We start from the raw sequence: 22393 nt of genomic DNA on the forward strand, positions 1-22393 counted from the left end.
GGGGCCCTGAAAGAAAGGCTTGTTTTTGTGCACGCTGGTGATTCCTGGTGGACTTCCCATGGAGGACATATGACTGTTAATCATTCAGTCAAAGATATATGCCCTACTTGTTGACTATTCACTACTTTGTTATACTAGTGTGGCATCTATTCACAACTGATCAAAGTCCAAGGTTGTACCATTAGTCTAAATTAGACAAATCCTTGCCGGTTATCGACATAGTGATTAATTAACACAATATATTAAAACCTTTGGGAAAACTAACGACCCAAGGAGAGTGAGAGACTATAGACTTTAGAGACTAGGGCTGGGGATCCATTACAGCCACCAGATGCCACCCCCAACAAAAAATAAATAAATACAGAACACGAATGTTAGACAAGGGTTATTGTAACCCATTTAAGTCTGAAGACATCCGGTTCTTTTTTTTTTCCTTTTAATCTCCTCTTCCTGAATGAATCAAGCAAGCCCCTGCAAATTCATCGTTATCTGTAAAATAATACCCCAAAGGCCTGTAACTTGAGGTGCACAACTCTGGAACCCAATCCACTGCCTCCACTATTAGTCCTCCAAGTCCAAAGCCACCCACTGAGGAAAACAAAACCGCTCCTCACAGTCCCCCAGCTGAAGCAAGACAGGACCACCAAGAACCAAAGCATGCGGAGGTCTGTTTCCACACACAGGCCTGCGTTTCTCTCCCAGTCCCCTGAGACATGCATGCGGAACAGCACTCAGCTGAGGGATGCTTACTGTGTTATGGACAGGTGATAGCAAAGTCCTTCTTCAACACTTTGTTTATTAAAAGTGTGGTGAAATTCATAAAGCCTTTTTTTTATTGAATTTATTCACAAAGTTTAAAATGTCGAAGCACATTTCTGCAGAGTGATACTGCAACACGCAGTCCATCTGCTTTCTATCCCCTTTCCTTGCACTGGCTTCTCCTCAAAGGAAGGCCTCTCTGTCTCATTGTGTTCCACTCTCTTCCAGCTGTGAAGCCGAACACAGGAAGAAGCTCAAGGTGTGCCACCTCCACTAGGCTATCCTGGGAGACGACTATATCAATAAAGACCCTTTCATTAGGAACATTCCAAAACAAAAACACTAACAGCTATTGTTTAAATACAGCTGCTTCCAATAAAACAGTCAACCCAACAAACGAAATCGCTGTCAATTTTAAAAAACAAAAAATGTGTTCCAAAATCAATTCAAAATGTTGGTTTAAGATTTTCTTGTCATTATTAAAATCTAACAAATGAACACATTATTTTTTTTAATCTTACTGGTTCTGAATGAACCTTTCCATACCTTGCTGTTTAAACAGAGTAGTGTAAGTTCTGTAAACCTGAAACCGAAGGCTGAATAGCGTAATAACTGACTTCAGCACTTTGTAGCTGATGGATGAGCCTGACAACACAAACAAACATAGATACATCTAAACTTACATTTGTACAGGGTTTAACCCATTAATTGCCTCTGTCCTCACCTGAGGGCAGGCTACTTTCCAACTGCTTGGGTAATGTTTTAACTGGCATCAACCTGTTATGTTATTTACATTTTCTCTAACTATATTGTTATGATTACTTATTTTTGACAACTGCAAAAGCCAAGTCCAAATGTAAAGTATTAAATTACATAAATACAGCTTGTGTTCTGATTTTCTTCGAAGTAAAATGTATGTGGTACTTAATGGGTTAAGGACAATTAAACTTACACAGGAGAGCAAATACCACACAAGATGTAATGAATGATGTTTTCCTACACATCTATATATTCACTCAGCACAGTCTCAGCATAGTCCTGACTGAATATATGGATCTGGCCTTGCTGAAAATGTAGGGCAGGCTGCAAAAACAGATCCTGGGAACAGCATGCTGCAGTAAGTTGCAATTAGTGTTCTAGGGGTTTTTTTGTTATTTAAATTGCAGTGCCTTCTATTTTAAAACAGGGCCTGCTATTTTAAAACTATACAAGGCATCCGTATTCTTTGCAGTGCACAGACCAACAGCAAGTCTCCCATACACACACACACAACAACAAAAAAATATACAGAAAGGTTGTTATAGAAATAGGCATAACTCTTGAGCAATATAAAAAAGACACACACACATCCTGGAATTAAAACTACTACTACACCACTTAAGTTTCAGACACTTAGGGAAGTGTATACAGTCCATCTGTTTTTACAAATGTTCAAGTACTATATTATATCTAAATAAATAATTTTGGTATGCTGTGCCAGTTTTAGGTTTTGTGATGCTCAATGAAAGCACAAGCACTGTTCACATAACAAATAACTATTTCACGCTACAAAATACACTGCACAGAGAGACAGAATTTGAATCTCATCCAACTAGACATGGAAACGCTGAATACATGTAGCTCTTTCAGACAAAAGGCACAGTAAAAGGATTTGTGTTAAATGTCTAACTCTGCTTGTAATGTAATGGTGATTGCAGATGGGCGAGGGGAGTGTATTCATGGGAGGAGCATCCCACCCTGCAAGATGCACAACCCCTCTGACACAGCACGTCTCATCAGTCTAAACCTCATCTAATCACACTGCTCCAGTCTAAACCTCATCTAATCACACTGCTCCAGTCTAAACCTCATCTAATCACACTGCTCCAGTCTAAACCTCATCTAATCACACTGCTCCAGTCTGAACCTCATCTAATCACACTGCTCCAGTCTAAACCTCATCTAATCACACTGCTCCAGTCTGAACCTCATCTAATCACACTGCTCCAGTCTGAACCTCATCTAATCACACTGCTCCAGTCTAAACCTCATCTAATCACACTGCTCCAGTCTAAACCTCATCTAATCACACTGCTCCAGTCTGAACCTCATCTAATCACACTGCTCCAGTCTAAACCTCATCTAATCACACTGCTCCAGTCTAAACCTCATCTAATCACACTGCTCCAGTCTGAACCTCATCTAATCACACTGCTCCAGTCTGAACCTCATCTAATCACACTGCTCCAGTCTAAACCTCATCTAATCACACTGCTCCAGTCTGAACCTCATCTAATCACACTGCTCCAGTCTAAACCTCATCTAATCACACTGCTCCAGTCTAAACCTCATCTAATCACACTGCTCCAGTCTGAACCTCATCTAATCACACTGCTCCAGTCTGAACCTCATCTAATCACACTGCTCCAGTCTAAACCTCATCTAAATCACACTGCTCCAGTCTGAACCTCATCTAATCACACTGCTCCAGTCTAAACCTCATCTAATCACACTGCTCCAGTCTGAACCTCATCTAATCACACTGCTCCAGTCTAAACCTCATCTAATCACACTGCTCCAGTCTAAACCTCATCTAATCACACTGCTCCAGTCTAAACCTCATCTAATCACACTGCTCCAGTCTGAACCTCATATAATCACACTGCTCCAGTCTGAATCTCATCTAATCACACTGCTCCAGTCTAAACCTCATCTAATCACACTGCTCCAGTCTGAATCTCATCTAATCACACTGCTCCAGTCTAAACCTCATCTAATCACACTGCTCCAGTCTGAACCTCATCTAATCACACTGCTCCAGTCTGAACCTCATCTAATCACACTGCTCCAGTCTGAACCTCATCTAATCACACTGCTCCAGTCTAAACCTCATCTAATCACACTGCTCCAGTCTAAACCTCATCTAATCACACTGCTCCAGTCTGAACCTCATCTAATCACACTGCTCCAGTCTAAACCTCATCTAATCACACTGCTCCAGTCTGAACCTCATCTAATCACACTGCTCCAGTCTGAACCTCATCTAATCACACTGCTCCAGTCTAAATCTCATCTAATCACACTGCTCAGTCTAAACCTCATCTAAATCACACTGCTCCAGTCTAAATCCATGCAATCCTTATTTGCCGGTTGTGCTCCAAATAAGAAAAAAAGCAGACACATGCAATTTAAAAAAATAAAAAACTGACAGCTCCAGTCCTTATGTTTACAAAGTCTGAACATATACACGCTCATGTCTTTATAAAACGGTTTTATTTAGATTAGAATAGCTTTACAAGCCAAAACAAACCAAGGTGGAGCAGTTCAGTAAGTAACCAAAAGCCACAATAAAAACAACTTTCCAATGACTAAATATAATACTGCTACATGAATAAAATCCAATATTGTGTTTAAAGTAAGAATCTGAACTTGTACAATGTGCTTGCTTCTTGTGTAAGTGTCCGTGCTGCGCTGGTGAATTCATTTCTTTTCAATGCGGCAGTAAGTACGCATTCCCTGCAGGGGGATAAGAAACTCAACCCTGATCAGCAATGGGGTCCTCCAGGCTGTGTTGCTACTTGCTGTACTTTGGACTGAAAACAAACCTGCTGTTGCTTCTTCGCGCTACATGCAGTACTGCCTGGTACAAAAGCGGCCTCACACTAGCGAGCACCTAGAAAAAGTACCTCTGCTGCAAAAAGGCATTGGAGAGCTGGAACAAGTAATCCTTCACTGATCCTGCTGCTGTGAAACTGCTTACTGTGTATATGTGTGTGTGCATGATTCTTTCATTCAATACTCCCCCCGCTGCACACTGACAAAAACAGTTTAACCCAGAAATGTCCAATTACTTTTACTCACTTGTACTTGAATAAACCAGAAAATAAAATAAAAATAAAAATCTCTGTAGAACAGGGCGGAGGCTGGCCGGTGACCACGCACACCGCAAGCAAACGTCTTAACCGCTTTGCAAGAGAGCCAGGCTTGTGTGCATGTGTGGGTATAGAGCTTTTAGCCTGAATTCACTAACAGGGTTTAAAATCAGTGACGGCAGTGGATCACACAACATGTTACATAAGCACCAAAGCATCACAGGATTTCTAATGCTGGCTTGCAATATACAATATACAGTGCTAGAGGGTTATAAAGAGTTACAAAGGGCTTTTGCATTGCTGAAAACGTACAGAGGTTGATTATAAAAAATATCTAGACTTGTTTCACACTAATTCTAAGTAAGTCTCTGGAACTGTGAAGAGAGAGCAGTGGTGCCCCCAGTCTCTCTACTGTATGCAGAGTCATGCTCTCCTCTCCAGCGGTGACTGTATAACTACTTCCACATGCACTCGCCCACCACCGAGCAGAATATCCCAGCTCTCCCTCTCCCTCTCCCTCTCCCTCTATCAATCAGGCTCCTTTCCTCTCGCATTACCACTCCATGTGCTGGGGAGGTGTAGCTGGGCATCTCCCTCCCCCTCTGCACATCTGTTAATCAGATCTCAAACAAGGCACAGTCTGTCAATTAACCTCGCTGAGCAATGGGGAGAGCCAAAAGAGATTCACTTACCCACGGCCGGCCACTCATCCGAGCAGATGAGCTGTATCAGAGTCAGTGACCCGCCTTGAAATCCAATTAGCAGCTGTGTGAATGAGTGCTAAATCAAAACCGATTCCCTCAGCTACGGGAATGATCACAACCATCCCCAACTCCCACAATGGATGCTGTGGAGTGGGTGTCAGAGCCGGGACTCGGCCCAGTGCCCTACAGCCTGTCATGCACGCCTACTGTCAATGCAGGACTTGAAGCAGCGTGGAAGAGATGCTATGGTGAGAATGGATGTGGGAATGCTGTACACCACAGATAAATCGCTGTGAAATGTGGTTAATTACCACATTCACTCTCTGTTTGTAAGAGGGCTGCAAAGTGTTTTGTTAGTATTTTGCGGCACAAGGACACCAGGGTTTTATCTGTGTATTTAAACTGTTTACTACCTTCTTACTTCCATGGAATGCTGAAGGGCTGTTCCGGAGCTTCACTTCAGAAAACCTGCTTTCCTATTCTTTCACTGCGGGATACAACCCAACCTTGTTCATTTTAAATTGGACACAGTGATGCTGCCCCCAACACTGTCACTTTAACACAGCAGTGCCACTATCCTAATTTGAAGACGGGCTACTGCGCAATCTTTTGAAGCATTTTTAACTGGCATCTACCAGTTATGTTAATTTTCTCTTTAACTACGTTGTTATGATAAACTTGCTTTTGTTAACCACAATTGTCAAGTCTAAATGTAATGGATCAAATTACATAAATACAGTTTGTGCTGAGATTTTTTTCAAAGAAAAATGTATTTGGTACTTAATGGGTTAACAATGGTCTATCATATTAGAAAGTGAAGCTATGGGAACCGAAGACACCTCATTCAACTCAGGGTGACAAACAGGATTACAGACACCTTCCTCAAGGGCTGGGAGGAGGAGGAGGAGGAGGCACCTAGAAGAGAAAGGGTCGCAGCTGGGATCAGTCTGGGTGTCACAAGATTTCTAGTGGATGTTTTAAAAGGAGAGGCATTCCTTAAATTAGCGCACAATGCAAGGGGAACATATTCACACGTTAACTGTTCTAGCAAATACATTTTCATATACAGCAGTGTGCACATGTATTAGAACACCCCATTGCTTCTGTTCTGTTGACTTGTGCATATGAAATCAAACCACTGTAACTGAAAAGCTTGGAGAATTGTCAAAATAGGCAAATTAGTGATTGTCTAATTGAATCGATTACTTTAATAGGCCACACACGCAATTAATTTAAAATAGTGGACCGATAAAAACAAAAAACATACGAGGATGCCATTTTTCCCCCCATATAGCACTGAAAAAATAAAATATTGAAAAAACAATAAATGAAATATATTTATTATGTGTCTAAAACTACTTTTTATCAGCGATTGTCAATATTCCATGCATGGAAGGGTTAAAGCTTGTCTATTAGAATAGTTATTTTTTCTGAATTGGAGTGTTTGAGGTTATGGGTGATGCTTTTACTGTTTACCAACAACAGGCTCAATGTGTCATTGTAGCCTTCTGTTTACACCTCAGTTTCCCGTTGACAGGACTTCCTAAAAATGACGGACAGACACAAAATCAGTCAGCTGCTGTCTTCATTCCAGTGGAAGAGCTGTCAATCAGTGTCATGGAACAGTCTCAGGGCAGCAGCAAGAACACCACAGAAATCAATTCAATTCACCTCCAGAGCAAGCACTCATACTGGAGTTATGCAAAATAGTTTTCTTAGCATTTTGTTGTTATTATTATTTATGCATGCAATTTTATGGTCTTATGAAACTTTGACGGAGTGTTTAATACGGACAGTTAGAAAAACAGATCTAAGAATGCAGAAAGAAATTACAATTACAATTACAATTAACCTACAGCTCTGTTTTCAAAAGGACAGCATGCAGGCTTCATGCTCTAGTTCATGGTTTTGTTCTCCTTTTTCAGTCCAAGATTGGACAGGTCCTGTAGGCTTCAATGGGAACTGACAGATCTCAAGCTAATCAGTTCAGTAACGCATCGTTTCAAATAACCTACACCTACAGCTACAGATATCCTGTATCAGCTTGCAGAGGGAAGAGCCAAAACTATTTTTTGGGGGGGATTCAATGTTATTAAATGTTTATATTAAAATAAAATGCTTTCTTGGCATGGTTGGCTAGAAGAACCTATTTACATTGCTTGTCTTACATCTCCAGAAAGTGACTTGAACAGATTCCAAACTCCAGGAGGAAAAATATTCAGCCTGAACTGGAAAAATGCAGTCAGATACGGAATAAGTATTTAACCCGAGAGTACCGGATTTCCTTTGTTTCTCAACTGAACATATTTTTCCAGAAGAAGAAATCATTTGATTTCGAGAGCGATAGCCCTTAATCTTAATGAAATCAGTTAACGTGGTCCCCACTGTATTTATCATTTTGTACACTTTATTAATGAATAATAATAAAAATATAGTTTTGCAGCTGCATTGCTTTTAATTTTGGCAGAGAAAGAGAGACACACACACACACAAACACCAGTATTAAAGCTAGCATAAACCAAAGGCTTTTGGAACGGAATGGTCATTATAGACTGCTCACGATCTTTCAGTCAATCGGAGCGCACGTTTCACTTCTGTACTCCACGACACATCACAGAGAATCCCTACGCATGACATCAGTCGTGCCACTTACATTTTTAACTGGCCTATATTCTCTATAACAGCATTGTCAACGCTTTGAAAAATCATTCCTGAGGCACCTCTCGGGAATTCCATTCAACTGCAAAGTCCAGTCAAAACAGTGACATCACAATCAGCCGCATACTTCAGCCAAAGGTTAATTAGAAAACAAATATAGCTGGATTTGTAACTGGTGTATTAATAATAACTCTATATAGAACAGAGTTATAGGACAGTGAATGTCTGTGTGTGGGTTATATCAACACTCAGCTTTCAGCCACACAGATTTTCACTGTCCTATAATCCTATATTATCCAAGTCAAAGGTCTCCCATACTTTCATTTTACTTTGATTTAACTAAAACTTTTCTTTATTTACTGTTTTAATATTTGTGATATGTATGGTCAATAACAAAACCTGCTTATAAATAGGCCAAGGAATCATGAATTCACTGAAATGGAGACAAAACACAAGGCAGAAACCGTGGACCTTTAATAGGTGAACATCAGTGGGGCATGTATGAGCACATTATTGTGCATCTCTAGTTAGTAATTTTAATTGAAATGTTCTTTTCTTTTTACTTGTAGATTGCTAATGAAGAAATCAATAAAATGAATCTGATTAAATCAAACTGTCTCGAACTGTGAGAACTAATGACTCGAATTGACTCGATTCAACCCAAGCAAACTCTGTGACTCGACTCAAACTTTATATGTCAAAGACTCGAGTCCCAATTTTTGTGACTCTATTACAACTCTGCCTCAATTTCAATGTACAAATAAAAACATGAATTCATAGAATTAGTTTTAAGAAAAATCTATATTTTTAATTGGTGTTTAAGATTTAGGACTACACCACTACCCTTAACTCTAAGCAATGAAGAAACCACAACTAAAAAGAAAGCTTCTGATGGATGTTTGCCAGCACAAGTTTCCCCAAATGCTTCCCCACTGCAGGCTTTTAGTATGGAATATTGAAGCCTTCGGACACAGCTTTAGAATAAGCAACTGGAACAAGCTAGAGAGGAGGGACACAAACTGCAGCATTCTTTGCCTTCCAGCACTGAAAAGCGTGCAGTGGCATTGGTTCCCACGTAATGATTTGACATGTTGAAAGCATCTTTCTTGTGGCTTTCCAGGCTGTTTTGAATTTGGTTAAAATTTGGATATTAGGAACAGGATCTCAAAATAAAATATCATGCAGATTGAATCTGTAAGCAATGGATGGGCTTCAATTAGGTACCTATTATACTTAATAATGAGTAGCCATTCAGTAATGCCTTTGAAAAGTGCCTACAGGCTTTACATTATTAAACACTACAGTCATTTGTGTTGGCATTTGAGTACATTCCCAATTTCAAATGCATTTTAATTGAATCAATAAGACAGCTTTTTCCACCCCCAGGACCTAGACATAAATGGGTTAGATTTACAAAGCTTCTACTCCAATGCAGTGTCAGCAACAAACTAAAAAACAATAAGGGGTGTGCACAGGGGCCCTCGAAATCAACACGAGAATAATGAAAATGTCAATTCATGCTATTTCAAATCTAGATATTTCAATGTTACACCTCCACTTTGTCCCAACATGCTGCTTAAATGGGTCATAGGCAGGAACTGTGTGTATATGTGAAACACGCGAGGCAATGCAAAGGCACTGATTGGGTGCTGAGGAGCTGAGTTCCTTCTCTCACAGAAACTCTCCTCCAATCACTGCTTTTCTAAAGCCTTGTGTGTTTGTAGTCTCTCTGTGTTCACATACTGTACGCAGCGGATATGCAATGTATCCGTACAGGGTAAAGTAAAAACACTGGGTGCATGCATATTAGGTAAGATTTCTAGAGGACACAGAACGATCGTTCGTGGTATGTGGTTTTTATTCGCCGCAGGAGGACGTCCCGGTAAATCACGAGCCCCAATACGTCTCAACCGCCCCTGAAATAACTTTGAAATGTTTCAGAAGTAACTTCACTCTTACTAATTTAAAGCAAGCTTAAAAGGCAATACCACAAAAAGGAGCTACCAAAACCTGCTACAAAGGCCATTTACTTATACTGCTAATCCATCATCAACATTGGCTTCTTCTTAGATCTCCATAAAGCAGAAAGCGGACAATGCCTCGCCTACAGCTGAATAAATATTGACAACACTTAGCTTGATGTGTTTGCCTCTTAATCTGTAAAGGTCACTTCAATTGTAAAACAGACACTATAGGTAACCACCAATTCATTAATTTAAAGAAAGATTCACTGGAATCAATCCACACTCCCATTCATCAAAGACACAAAATATTATTAAACAAACAAGCAGCTCACATACGGCACCGCAGCTGGTGGAGGGGAATGGAAATCAAACTGAAGCCCGTTCTGAAGTGGTATGCCAACTCTGACAAATAAGTGATTCCAGCTTTATGGTGGGGAGGGGGGGGGGGGGGGACAACAAAGAATAATTTTACAGAAAACTATTCTAGGACTTTTAATATTTAACATAGACCTCATCTAGAAGTTCTTTACAAACCGCTAACCAAGATCATGCAATAGTCACTTGAGATAGGGGTTGTACCAACAGACTGGAGAATTGCAAACGTAATACCGATCCACAAAAAGGGAGACAAAACCGAACCAGGTAACTACAGACCAATAAGCCTGACTTCTATTATATGTAAACTTATGAAAACTATAATAAGATTACCTATATGGTAAACAGTATCCTGGGAGACAGTCAGCATGGTTTTAGTAAAGGGAGATCGTGTCTAACTAACCTGCTTGAATTTTTTGAGGATACAACATCGATAATGGATAATTGCAAAGCATATGACGTACTTTATTTAGATTTCCAGAAAGTCCTGCATAAAAGATTAATTCTCAAAATGAACACAGTAGGGATTCAAGGAAATGCATGCACATGGATTAGGGAGTGGTTAACATGTAGAAAACAGAAAGTACTGATTAGAGGAGAAACCTCAAAATGGAGTGAGGTAACCACATGGATCAGTATTAGGTCCTCTGCTCTTCCTAATCTACATTAATGACTTAGATTCTGGTATAGTAAGCAATCTTGTTAAATTCGCAGATGACACAAAAATAGGAGGAGTGGCAAACACAGTTGCAGCAGCAAAGGTCATTCAAAATGATCTAGACAGCATTCAGAACTGGGCAGACACATGGCAAATTACATGTCATAGAGAAAAGTGTAAGGTACTGCACGTAGGCAATAAAAATGTCCATTACAAATACCTTATGGGAGATACTGAAATTGAAGAAGAAATCTATCAAAAAGATCTAGGAGTTTATGTTGACTCAGAAATGTCTTCATCTAGACAACGTGGGGAAGAACAAAACAAAAAAAAAGTGAACAAAATGCTTGGATATATAGTGAAAGTGTTGAATTTAAATAAAGGGAAGTAATGTTAAAACTTTACAATGCATTGGTAAGACCTCATCTAGAATATTGTGTTCAGTTCTGGTCAAGTCGCTGCAAAAAGGATATTGCTGCTCTAGAAAGAGTGCGAAGAAGAGCAACCAGAATTATCCCGGGTTTAAAAGGCATGGCATACGCACACAGACTTAAAGAATTTAATGTATTCAGTCTTGAACAAAGAAGACTACGCGACGATCTGATTCAAGCATCCAAAATTCTAAAAGGTATTGACAATGTCCACCCAGGGCACTTTTTTGACCTGAAAAAAGAAACAAGGTCCAAGGGTCATAAATGGAGATTAGATAACGGGGCATTCAGAACAGAAAATAGGAGGCATTTTTTTACACAGAGAATTGTGGGAGTCTGGAACCAACTCCCCAGTAATGGTGTTGTAGCTGACACCCTGGGATCCTTCAAGAAGCTGCTTGATGAGATTCTGGGATCAATAAGCTACTAACAACCAAACGAGCAAGATGGGCCGAATGGCCTCCTCTCGTTTGTAACCTTTCTTCTGTTCTTCTTATATAGTATCTACTGTACACCCAATGGGCTATAGCCTCTTACTGGCTCCTCCACATGCCAGAAATTCTGATTCAATACCTAATTAAACTAATCCTTTGTGACTTCAACACAGTATAAAAACAAGGGAACCAGAAAGCACACACACACACACACACACAGGATACCAGTAGCTGATCTCAATAGAATCCTGAAGCAACTGATCCCATTTAGTATACAGTATTCCACATCGTACAGAAAACCACTGGGATTCATAGAGTCCAGGCCTGCAGCAGAGAATCCAGTAAGAAAACTAAATAGCAAATCAACAAAGCACCAGCACAGGGATTCATTTAGAGATGCATTGTTTGAAATGGATTTTATTAAAGCCAGAAGGTATTACTCATCATGTAGAATGAAATTTAACCAGCAGAATGATGCTAATTAATGATTAGATCTGCTATCCAGCTCTGCCCGTCATCCGTCTTGTTTTGGACAATGCAAGGACCCAGTATTGGCAGTGTTGTTAAAAGGCAAAGTCCAGACGCATCATCTCCAGCAATGTGCAGCGCCGCTATTCCAGACCTGCCTGCCTCCGAGCCATTACCTCAGAGCCCCTCCGGGACGCGCTGAAACCCGAGCTGCTAGCATTGCTCCAAAACTTCCTTTCTTTAACAAAACAGGGTGGACAAGCACACATTTAATCAGAACACATTGAAGAAATGGAATACATTTTTCATAGAATCAATTTCCCTTAGATAGCCTCCAATCTGAGCTTCCCCATGCTGTTTCTATCCCCTCCTCCTTACAGACCACAAAAATGAAAATGCACCACTGCCATCTTTATACAATTACTACTTAATAAAAATAATCTCTTATAAAGACAGCATTACTGCAATAGTAACTCGGTATTAGATTCCGTCTGCAATACTTCTGCAATGTACTGTGTCTAAAATACTGATTCATATTTGTGTAAAGGATAAGATGGAACACATGCACAGTATAAGAAGGTCACAGAGTCATATTACTGGCATAACAGGCTCTGTTGTACTTGTACATCTTACAAGACCAGAAGAGAGAGGGAACAGTCAAGCCCTGTGCTTACAGTGCGCTATAAAGCTTTGATGCTACTGTGTTACTTGCTGACGCGCATACAGAGGTCAGTCTGACAACATGACAGTGTTTATGTACACTTATGTGGATAATTTACTAGATCTCCGTGTAGATCCTTTTTGGCTGCATTCACTGCAACAGGAAACATGAGCATTTTCATACATTGTTAATGTTGTGTCTGGTTTAAGGACTGTAAAGTAGGCTATTTGTAATGTGATTGGAAATGTCTGACACGTAGCACTGCGAAAACTATTTGGATGGAATATACTGAATGAATCAGGGGAAAACGAGACAATGATGTCATAAAACAATCCTATTAACCAAACAGATTTACCAGGTCAAACTGAGCAGGAACTGGGTATAGTAGACAGATACCTCAAATTTTCTGATTGAGTGTTTTGAAGCTAAGGAAGTATCAAATGCATATACACATAATCGGTTTGTATTGTCTCAGTTTAAATATCTTTTCAAATGGAAGAATTATATTACTTATAAATAATGCTATGCCCTTCATGAAAGAATTACGCCGGTCAATCAAATGCACTAGGTTTTAGAATTCTTTTTGTTTTAAACAAGAATTGCCTTTTAAAATTGTACTTTGTATTTCAAACAAAACTATAAAAACAACACTCAAGGGTGGAGATATGTAGGAATACTAAATGAAAGAAATATTTTGACTACAAGTCTTTCTCAATGTCAGAGAATTTTCTTTTAGTATTCCTACATTACAGAGTTATGGATGGAATCCATTATAATAATAATAATAATAACAGTATAAGGGCATGTGAGCCCTTGTATGAAGGCCTTTTTGATTAAGAAGGAAACATTTGTGAATGCACTGGGAAATTCCTTTTATTATTGCTACACATGATTTATAATAGCCTGCTGGAACTATTTTTCATAATTATGCTAAGCAAGCTGATGTCATCCTTATGCTATTGCTCTGTGTTAATGAACAGGTAGTTTGCCAGATCAAGCAACACTGTTGATTTGTGTGTTTCAAAATGACCTATTGATTTATTTGCTGTCATTTTCAGCTGAATGTTACTGGTCCAGTTGTTATCATGCGATATTGCCTAAAACACACTCTGGGGAGCACAGTCTACCACCTGTCACACTTAATAACCATCAACAGGGACTGTCGGAAATATTAGATTGCCTGCAGCGCTGAGATCATCCATGCTTCTTACATCATCCTCATTAGCAAATCAAAACATGTTGCTGAAAGCGGTGAAAATGTCTTTTTAGAAACAACCCTGTCCAAGATAACAAGGGGGTGAGGATCGGAGGCAGTGAAGATTTGTTTTGCTCCGAGTTTAAAAAAAACAAAAAAAGTTTTTACATGAGTTCTAGTATTGGGACGATTGAAGGTCTTACTCCACTCATTTTTAAGCTTTACCCTTTTTGCACCAGTATTAGCCTACATTTATTTACTACTGTTAATAATTCTGCTCTGTACTGTAAGCTGTTATACAGAATAGCTCTTTGATAAATACTCTGATTCTTGTACAGTTTATCATGCATTGTAAATGTCTTTAAGAGATCTTTCTTGTTTATACAATAAATTTAAACACATGACTTCATGACTCCAACATGGTCGATAACTCTTAGTTTTCATCTTTTGTTTGTTATTTTAAGACCGGTTCATCAGCTGCACAAAAACAGCATCACAGGGGGCTGCTGTAGCAAAGCCCCCCCCCCCCCCCCCTTCTATTATTGCATATCATCACCCTTGAGCAGCAGGGCTCCCCACTGTGTGCAACAAAAACAGCAGGACTCCTTGCACTGCTTTCATGTGCCGCATCTTTCAAGCAATTCAAACTTCAAAAACTAATTCAGTTTTACTCTGATTAGTTATTTTATTATTTTTAAAAAATGAAAGAAATCTTTTTTTTTTTTTACTTTTGATTGGTATTTGAAATGTTTTGTTAAGCAGAGAACAAATGTCCTGCATTTCATTGTCGGTCCCAAGATAACACAAACTGAAGAGTGAAGCAGTGTCCTGCAGCCCCAGTCAAGTTCCCTGCTCAGTTACAGGTATTACTGTTCTAACAGGACGCAGATTACAAGCCAGGATTCCTGCAATGCCTTTGAAGATGCAGCATCCCTGCCATTAGCAAGGTGCCTCAAACACTGACCCATTCCTGCCATTAGAAAGGTGCCTCAAACACTGACCCATCCCTGCCATTAGAAAGGTGCCTCAAACACTGACCCATCCCTGCCATTAGAAATGTGCCTCAAACACTGACCCATCCCTGCCATTAGAAAGGTGCCTCAAACACTGACCCATCCCTGCCATTAGAAATGTGCCTCAAACACTGACCCATCCCTGCCATTAGAAAGGTGCCTCAAACACTGACCCATCCCTGCCATTAGAAAGGTGCCTCAAACACTGACCCATCCCTGCCATTAGAAAGGTGCCTCAAACACTGACCCATCCCTGCCATTAGAAAGGTGCCTCAAACACTGACCCATCCCTGTCATTAGAAAGGTGCCTCAAACACTGACCCATCCCTGCCATTAGAAAGGTGCCTCAAACACTGACCCATCCCTGCCATTAGAAAAGGTGCCTCAAACACTTTCTTTGTAACATTTTTTTTTTTTTTTTACAGTAATATATTATACATTAAGAAACCCTTCTCTTTTCTTACCATATCCTCTTATTTTTCCATTCACAATTAAGCCAGTTAAACTATTGGGTTGCCATGCAACTAACTTTTGTTTTTAGCTGTTCATTCTTTGGAGAACCCCAATAAGTTCTAGCCGTTTAAGTGGCAATGATTAATGAGTGGAAATGTAGTTACCGGTTATATAATTCTTCTCACTGGCCAACCGGACAGGCTATCCACACACCAGCTCCCTGTCACCTGCAAAGGCAATGATAATACATTAATGCAGACCCCCAGTTACACTGTTAAACCACACCGTCATTTCACTGTATACTTTTCTCTAAGTAGTGGCTGGAGTTTATGATTTTTGGCAGTTGCACAAAAGGGTAAATACATTCCCCACCTTACGCACGGCAACAGATGTTTCTGTCAAACTCAAGTGCTGTCGGATGAAAAGCATGGCATGAAATTGGAGGCTGATCATTGCAGCAGTTGTTGAACCACTAACTCGCTCTCGGTTCATGTCAACTTGCCCATTCAGACTGGCGATACTCCAGTTATTACTGAACGACTATTCCTGAAAACACCAAATCGGTGTTCCTACAATGCTTAAAGTTTATGAAACAAATATTCCCAGAGACGTATGCAATTCGTTGTGCGATGGCCATGAATACAAACACAGAATTCCACATAAGCTGTTCTTCATTGGGATGTGTAATTAGCTTGGAGCAAAATCTTTAAGACAAAGAGAGACCTTCAGGTCAAAAGGGAAACTCTGAGCTCTGGAAGCACCTTTTTATAGGGCAGGGACAATCTGGCTACAAATGAAAAGAAACCAGCGGTAAATCAGATCGGTTTAGATTACAATTAGCATTTGTAATCTCCTTAGCTCTGTGGGGATCTTGGCTGAAGCTTGACGACCTGCTACAGGAAGGCCAAAGTAAAGATTTAAAAAGAGAACCACACAGAAGGGTCATCGCATTCAGCAGCTGAATAAGCCGGAGACTTGAGGATACACAACATCCCGACCATGGCTTGCTATCGGGGGGGAGGCAGAAGGAAGAGTCGAGAACAATGGGGATTTGTGAATTTGGGGTCTGCCATTATAATAAAAGGTCAACATGAACTAGAGCAGTGTCAAAATAACAGGAAAGGTAATGCTCAGGGAATTCCAGTTTTATTATTACAAAAAGGGTTCATACTGTATAGGTCTGAAAGAGTATTTAGGTGGCTAGATGCCAAAATATGAAATGTGGCTCCCCCCTCAAAGAAAAACCAGGCCCCATCTGGAAAATAATAACCAGCATCATGAGAATATATTTATCTTATGAGATCAATAGCTGTGCAGCCTCCTGAGTGTTTTAGAATAATGCTTTGTAGAGCCCCCGTCCACAGCAAACACTTAATTCACAAACGAACCATAATCCCCCTCTCTCCTATCCTCTCAGACCCCAGTGCTGCTGAAAGGGTTTCAATCGGGCTGTTCGATCAATGCACCGTTAGAGTGAGAGAGGGCAACCAAGTGCACTGAAAAATAAAACAGCAGTACATAGGAGCTGCAGGCTTCCCTAGCTCAGGACTCAACAAATTCCTGTGTCTTAGCCCTTTAAGGCACAAAGGACATACAGTATGTGTCCCACAAACAAAATGATGCCTATTATTGCAATGAGGTGCATGAAAAAGGGTTTGAAATGTACTGACAGGTTGGATCTGGTCATCCAAATCGTCAGTTTCTTCCGCATGATACTTGAGTCATTCTCAAATGCATTTAAGAAGAAACCGTTTGAACAACCGCTCAGTTCCTGTCGTACCTTAAGGGGTTAAAGCATGCGATTTTACATACCAGGGGACAGTTTCTGTAAAATGGCAAATTATTTGAAATAATAATTCAACAGGCAGTTACTGTACAAGGAGATTCATACAGTTCACATCCCAATCCCTTTCATATGCTGTGCAATTCACAAGCACTGACATATAAATATTACTAATTGAAACAACTCTTGGACTTTTGGTGGTGTAAAAAAAATGTTACCCATTTAAGATTTGCAGCAATAAATGTGCCATTGTGAAAAATTCAGGAGACCAATTATTCACAGGTCATGTGAAAATATCATTATACTGCTGTTTCATGATCATATCCATATGTCTTATGAAATTATTATAATATGATTTTTTGTTCTATCACATTCCTACACATGTCCTTCGAACATGTTTTAAAAGAAGTCTCCAGATCTTGATTTAGTGGATTTTGTTCTGAAGTTTTCTTCTTTCATTTGCACATTTAAGTAACTGAAATCTCAGGCCCTTTATCTGCTCAGACAGTCCAGGCTTCATTTCTACATGTAAATCAAAATGTAATAAATTCCATACATTTAAACACACAACAGGCTTTGACGATGTCAATAAACCACCGAGTTCTGTACAGGATCAAACGCATAAATGAAGAAAAGCAAAAATAAATCTATCAAACGAATATCATAACAGCAGTTCAAGCTCAAGTGCATTTCACAAATGAACTGGAAATATTAAAACTAAACAGAAACTGCAAGAGCGGTCTGCTACTGGTGCAGGAAAGGGGCTGCAAGAACACTTTTTCCAAAGGCTTTCAGGGATTCCCTTTAGTAGGCTAACCCTTCAATATAGTGTGATGTAAAAATCTCATATGCACTGAAGAGTAAAGCACTGTAGCTACAGTACAGAACTCAGCTTCTGCACTGAAATTGAATCACCTAAAAATGTTATCACCTACCGAAAGTATGGTATATTTTCACTAGATTTAAAGAGTGTCATGCATATTTCTAACATAAAACGTTGTGTACACTAGAACATCCAATATCTATTCCTCCCTCCTCATCCCTGGGACTCCACAGAGAGGTCTGTCTGGGTTCAATATCCACTCCTCCTCCCTGGGACTGCACAGAGAGGTCTGTCTGGGTTCAATATCCACTCCTCCCTCCTCGTCCCTGGGACTGCACAGATAGGTCTGTCTGGGTTCAATGTACACTCCTCCTTCCTCATTCCTGGGACTCGAGGGAGAGGTCTGTCTAGGTTCAAACCCTGCGATCACCCCCTTGCTTGAGGGATTGTAATCAGGGCCGCTCAGAGCGAGCTGCAGGCTGGAGGATCCCAGAAGGAGGCGGAGGAAGCTGGGGTGGGCCAGCATGTGGTAAAGGTTGCAGCAGCTTCACAGCTGCGAAACAAGCCAGCGCGGGGAACTCTGGGAATTCTGCTGCAGGCATGTCCACTGTGGTTTCCCTCACCACAAAGAAAGCTATTCTTCAGCATTTTCTTTCTTTTTTTTTTTTTTTTTGTAAAGATCACATTAAGGGTCAATTTGTTTAAATACTTTTCAATCTGCTGTTGCTTGAAAAAGACAAGACTGTTCTTTCCCACTTAGGGAAGTGTATGGTTCACGACACTGCTGTCCATATGTATTATTTATGTATTACACGGACTGAGATTGTGTGTGCATGCAAGTACTGTGTTCCAGGCTAATGGATACAAGTTCATTGCACAAAAGGGATTCCCATTGCTGTGCCATTTCCTATTTAAGCAGCAGTTACAGAATAAATGTAATTTTCTGGTGTTCAGAAATTTGGTTAAGTTGCCATCTGCCAATATAACAGCTCTGTTGCTAGCCTGGTTTCCCTGTACAAGAAGTCCAGCATAAGGACTACAAATGCCAAAGGTCATTTCAGCCATTCAGTTCAGAAACACAGAACATCTCGGATTGGTTATTAAAGTTCCATACACATTGCAGCCACCGCAGGAATGATTACATATGACCAGGGCAAACATTCGCCTTCAAACATTCCCTGTCACCAGCCACTGCAACTGCAGTATTCCACATCAACACACCCTCTGCACATCTTGTGAGCCTAGTAAACAGCTGGATTACCATATACAGGAAAGCAATGTATAACTGCACGGTATTTTAAAACACATGTGCAAGACTGGTTTTGTATGGATGGCAGTTTCTTTGTACAGCACTTGTGTCTGTGGTATCTCTCATCAACAGAGACAGTAATCACAAGCATCTGCATTGCTGCCTTTACACGGAAGGCAGAAATTGAAATAGTGCATGAAGCATTTCTGCATGAAGGGGTTGTGAAGAATGAAATAAAATTACAAAAATAAATAAAATTACAAAAATTGCACACTTTAACTCTGTATTCAGAGTTCTCATTTTTAAGAGCATACTTACATACAGTAACTAGCTTGCTTGTCCTGCATGTAGAATTAAAAGGCATTTAATCTTTTAACTGCTACATTACCCTTCAGGAACATGTCCGGTTACAGAACCTCTCTACTCCAGACTGGCATGTCCTGTTACAGAACCTCTCTACTCCAGACTGGCATGTCCTGTTACAGAACCTCTCTACTCCAGACTGGCATGTCCTGTTACAGAGCCTCTCTACTCCAGACTGGCATGTCCTGTTAGAGAACCTCTCTACTCCAGACTGGCATGTCCTGTTACAGAGCCTCTCAACTCCAGTCTGGCTTGCTGCTGTGTTCATTTTGCACAGTTTATGTGAGAACAGAGCAATCTCAGAGAAATAGTCTATTATGAAAACATGCCAGAAAATACTCCCCCTGAAACCCGAACAAAGTCAACCAAAACAAGATCAATTATTTTTACAAAATAAAAAAGAATAATGTTGGCATTATTCAATAGACAGTGGCTGGCTTAAATGTATGGCTCTGTTACAGGAACAACTGATTGGAGACTGCTGTGCTTTGAAGGGCTTGCCAGAAGTGCTTCAAAGGCTCAGAATGTGCCTTCATTATCCCTGGCTCTGTTACTTATAGTATTAGGATCCCACTGACCAACTGACCAGCAGACTATCCATCTCAAAACATTGAAATAACATTTGTGAGTGAGCAGCCACAGGGAAAAATTAAAAGCACACAGTTTTTTTTTATTATTATTATTATTATTATTTATTGTACATGCCACATGGATCCAATCCCAATGAATTATGAGAAGAACATAACTAAGCAATATTATCCAACACAGCGGACGCAGCCCACAACACCAGCTCTGTACACAGAATTGGATTCTAGCATGACTCCAGGGGTTAGCATATCAAGTTTGTGACCTCAAAAAAGCATTAAGAATAAAACACTTTAGTGAGTGAGTTTAAATGGGAGAGTGAATTTGGCTAACAGGCTGATTTTAAAGGAGTGGAAAAATGAGTCTCACTGAATAGGAGCATTAGCCTGAGTTTTACATGGCCTAGGACTGCCTCAGACCTGCCTGAGAGTAATTAGACTAACGATAGCGGTCACAAGCTCAGGTTACAAGGTATGTTTACAACCCAGGTTCACGTCACAGAACGCACTACTGACCTCGCGAGCGCCAGGTTACAATGAATGGGGACATCCCTGGAGTCAAGACGCCCTGGATACAAACCGATAAATAACCTCGACTCACTAGCAATCTTCTCTGCCTCTTTCAGCAGCATTCCTCACATTGCCCAGATTCCTTCGATTTAATTTCCTTATACTGGGCTGGGCAGTCTAACCTACAGACCACAAAAAACAAAAAATAAAAAACAAACTAAAGAACGTAAGGCATGCAAAATTGAAAAGAAAAATCCTTTGAATGTTAGGGAATCATCTTACATAACGAATAAAATATCAGAGGCTTGTTTTGAGTGCTGTGAATTAACATGTATGTAAATTGTACCAGTTCTTTCTCACATGCATAGACGTTGCTAAATGTTAGTAGCATGTAGTCCAACCCTACCATAGCTGTAATCACACAACCCAAACGACTGATGTACATGTACACATGTTAGTGGATGAACAGAAGCAAGAATACTCCCGTTAACTTGTGCAGAAGAATGTCCAAATCAACTTTCCTCATTTCAATATTGCAGTTCCCTCGATACATGTGAAAATCTAAGCATGACGAACGTTCCTCAGACACGTGTCATTTCTAGCTCCAGATTGTGATAAAGATGGCCCAAATCAAGTCTTACTACAATTGGCATAAGCAGTTATGCAAGTGCAGCCTGTACACTGTACATGCACCTCCACTATATTCCTGTTGCCCAGCATATGCTCCCTCAGGTGGGCGGGGGGTAGGCAATAAGAGAATTCCTCAGTTTTGATATGTAGACCATATGAAGTCTGAGGTTTTTCCCCCTGGTATGAGGTCACTCTTTCTGTCACTCTCCATCAATTATCATATTTCATTGTGCCAGTCCAGCTAAAATCAATAAAAGCACCTTTTTACTCTTGCCAGCTCTTCATAAATCAGGTAGTACATGACAGACAGCTATGCTCACAGAGGGCTCTATAATATTAGTCATGCGTCCTGTTTCTTCCAGCAGTGAAACAATCCAGCCCAGTTGCATCTTAAGTATATGTTTTAACACACGAACCACAAGATTTGACTGCCAGTTCCCTGATAAATGTTAGCTCCACTGCAGAAGTTTCCAAGTCAGTACAGCGCATGCGTTATTCCAAAGCGTTCATCCTCCCCTTTTTAATCACAACTCGCAAGCAAAAAGCAAAACCTTGTCAATGCTCAAAAAAAAAAAGAAATGCAGAAATGTATAGTGACTACAGCTGGATCGTCAGAGCAGTTGCCAGCGTATACCGGTAATCAATCTTAGCTACCATGCCATTGCTGGGGTGGATCAAAGAAAGACCTGCAATGTATCCTGTTCATCAAGTTCTTCCCTCGCCAAGTAATGTTCCCCCAATTTGGTGTTTCTAATGACAGGGGTGGGATATACAATTCACACTCTTGGGGTGAGGCACTCCCCAGTCTAAAGTATATACAGAGGCCA

General features: G+C 40.3%; 1 protein-coding gene across 5 annotated transcripts in view; it reads right to left on the reverse strand.

Moving 5' to 3' along the window:
• LOC117403808 (LHFPL tetraspan subfamily member 2 protein-like) overlaps positions 1 to 22393 on the reverse strand; it is a 76682-nt gene that overhangs the window by 37925 nt on the left and 16364 nt on the right. For 4 of the 5 annotated variants that reach the window (XR_009307452.1, XM_058988547.1, XM_058988552.1 and 1 more), the window contains exon 2: positions 15789 to 15851. The exons of the other annotated variant lie outside the window; for it this stretch is intronic. The gene's annotated coding sequence lies outside the window, so the exon portion shown is untranslated. The remainder of the gene's footprint in view (positions 1 to 15788; positions 15852 to 22393) is intronic. 5 annotated transcript variants of the gene reach the window in all.

Source organism: Acipenser ruthenus, chromosome 2 (assembly GCF_902713425.1).
Source record: "Acipenser ruthenus chromosome 2, fAciRut3.2 maternal haplotype, whole genome shotgun sequence".
In the NCBI taxonomy this organism is placed as follows: Eukaryota; Metazoa; Chordata; class Actinopteri; order Acipenseriformes; family Acipenseridae; genus Acipenser; species Acipenser ruthenus.